Source organism: Taudactylus pleione, unplaced genomic scaffold (assembly GCF_031769625.1).
Source record: "Taudactylus pleione unplaced genomic scaffold, aTauple2 ptg000825l, whole genome shotgun sequence".
Taxonomy (NCBI): Eukaryota; Metazoa; Chordata; class Amphibia; order Anura; family Myobatrachidae; genus Taudactylus; species Taudactylus pleione.
Genome location: NW_028285227.1, coordinates 1,030,555 through 1,033,598, shown reverse-complemented (window position 1 = coordinate 1,033,598; position 3,044 = coordinate 1,030,555).

Sequence of the window (3,044 nt, the reverse complement as noted above, 5' to 3'; positions counted from 1 at the left end):
ATCAACATGTATAAAATCCAAGACTCGCCGATTACAACCATTTTCAGGTCGGGATCGGGGAATCGAGATTGTCCAACATGTTGAATTTCCCGGGATCCCCAACCCTGGCGTCAGCAGAACGTGGAATTGCAGCGATCAGTCGCAGGTGAATGGGAAATGGCGGAGTCTCAGGATAAGGCCCTGTATGTGCTGCATAATCTCTTACGGGTGTCTCGCAGGATCGGGAAGCTGGATCTATATCTATATAATAGCAGGGTGGTAAATGATGTATGTAATTTGGCAGTGCATCTATCAGCCCCATGACCCGCTCCCTGGTGCAGCTACTGTATACGGGATAGCTTCTGTGTGTGACCCGCTCCCTGGTGCAGCTCCTGTATACGGGACAGCTTCTGTGTGTGACCTGCTCCCTGGTGCAGGTACTGCAGCTACTGTATACGGGACAGCTTCTGTGTGTGACCATAGCTTCTGTGTGTGACCCGCTCCCTGGTGCAGGTACTGTATACGGGACAGCTTCTGTGTGTGACCCGCTCCCTGGTGCAGCTACTGTATACGGGACAGCTTCTGTGTGTGACCCGCTCCCTGGTGCAGCTACTGTATACGGGACAGCTTCTGTGTGTGACCCGCTCCCTGGTGCAGCTACTGTATACGGGACAGCTTCTGTGTGTGACCCGCTCCCTGGTGCAGGTACTGTATACGGGACAGCTTCTGTGTGTGACCCGCTCCCTGGTGCAGGTACTGTATACGGGACAGCTTCTGTGTGTGACCCGCTCCCTGGTGCAGGTACTGTATACGGGACAGCTTCTGTGTGTGACCCGCTCCCTGGTGCAGGTACTGTATACGGGACAGCTTCTGTGTGTGACCCGCTCCCTGGTGCAGGTACTGTATACGGGACAGCTTCTGTGTGTGACCCGCTCCCTGGTGCAGCTACTGTATACGGGACAGCTTCTGTGTGTGACCCGCTCCCTGGTGCAGCTACTGTATACGGGACAGCTTCTGTGTGTGACCCGCTCCCTGGTGCAGCTACTGTATACGGGACAGCTTCTGTGTGTGACCCGCTCCCTGGTGCAGGTACTGTATACGGGACAGCTTCTGTGTGTGACCCGCTCCCTGGTGCAGCTACTGTATACGGGACAGCTTCTGTGTGTGACCCGCTCCCTGGTGCAGCTACTGTATACGGGACAGCTTCTGTGTGTGACCCGCTCCCTGGTGCAGGTACTGTATACGGGACAGCTTCTGTGTGTGACCCGCTCCCTGGTGCAGGTACTGTATACGGGACAGCTTCTGTGTGTGACCCGCGCCCTGGTGCAGCTACTGTATACGGGACAGCTTCTGTGTGTGACCCGCTCCCTGGTGCAGGTACTGTATACGGGACAGCTTCTGTGTGTGACCCGCTCCCTGGTGCAGGTACTGTATACGGGACAGCTTCTGTGTGTGACCCGCTCCCTGGTGCAGGTACTGTATACGGGACAGCTTCTGTGTGTGACCCGCTCCCTGGTGCAGGTACTGTATACGGGACAGCTTCTGTGTGTGACCCGCTCCCTGGTGCAGGTACTGTATACGGGACAGCTTGTGTGTGTGACCCGCTCCCTGGTGCAGGTACTGTATACGGGACAGCTTCTGTGTGTGACCCGCTCCCTGGTGCAGGTACTGTATACGGGACAGCTTCTGTGTGTGACCCGCTCCCTGGTGCAGGTACTGTATACGGGACAGCTTCTGTGTGTGACCCGCTCCCTGGTGCAGGTACTGTATAAGGGACAGCTTCTGTGTGTGACCCGCTCCCTGGTGCAGGTACTGTATACGGGACAGCTTCTGTGTGTGACCCGCTCCCTGGTGCAGGTACTGTATACGGGACAGCTTCTGTGTGTGACCCGCTCCCTGGTGCAGGTACTGTATACGGGACAGCTTCTCTGTGTGACCCGCTCCCTGGTGCAGGTACTGTATACGGGACAGCTTCTGTGTGTGACCCGCTCCCTGGTGCAGGTACTGTATACGGGACAGCTTCTGTGTGTGACAAGCTACCTGGTGCAGGTACTGTATACGGGACAGCTTCTGTGTGTGACAAGCTACCTGGTGCAGGTACTGTATACGGGACAGCTTCTGTGTGTGACCCGCTCCCTGGTGCAGGTACTGTATACGGGACAGCTTCTGTGTGTGACCCGCTCCCTGGTGCAGGTACTGTATACGGGACAGCTTCTGTGTGTGACCCGCTCCCTGGTGCAGGTACTGTATACGGGACAGCTTCTGTGTGTGACCCGCTCCCTGGTGCAGGTACTGTATACGGGACAGCTTCTGTGTGTGACCCGCTCCCTGGTGCAGGTACTGTATACGGGACAGCTTCTGTGTGTGACCCGCTCCCTGGTGCAGGTACTGTATACGGGACAGCTTCTGTGTGTGACCCGCTCCCTGGTGCAGGTACTGTATACGGGACAGCTTCTGTGTGTGACCCGCGCCCTGGTGCAGCTACTGTATACGGGACAGCTTCTGTGTGTGACCCGCGCCCTGGTGCAGCTACTGTATACGGGACAGCTTCTGTGTGTGACCCGCTCCCTGGTGCAGGTACTGTATACGGGACAGCTTCTGTGTGTGACCCGCTCCCTGGTGCAGGTACTGTATAAGGGACAGCTTCTGTGTGTGACCCGCTCCCTGGTGCAGGTACTGTATACGGGACAGCTTCTGTGTGTGACCCGCTCCCTGGTGCAGGTACTGTATACGGGACAGCTTCTGTGTGTGACCCGCTCCCTGGTGCAGGTACTGTATACGGGACAGCTTCTGTGTGTGACCCGCTCCCTGGTGCAGGTACTGTATACGGGACAGCTTCTGTGTGTGACAAGCTACCTGGTGCAGGTACTGTATACGGGACAGCTTCTGTGTGTGACAAGCTACCTGGTGCAGGTACTGTATACGGGACAGCTTCTGTGTGTGACCCGCTCCCTGGTGCAGGTACTGTATACGGGACAGCTTCTGTGTGTGACCCGCTCCCTGGTGCAGGTACTGTATACGGGACAGCTTCTGTGTGTGACCCGCTCCCTGGTGCAGGTACTGTA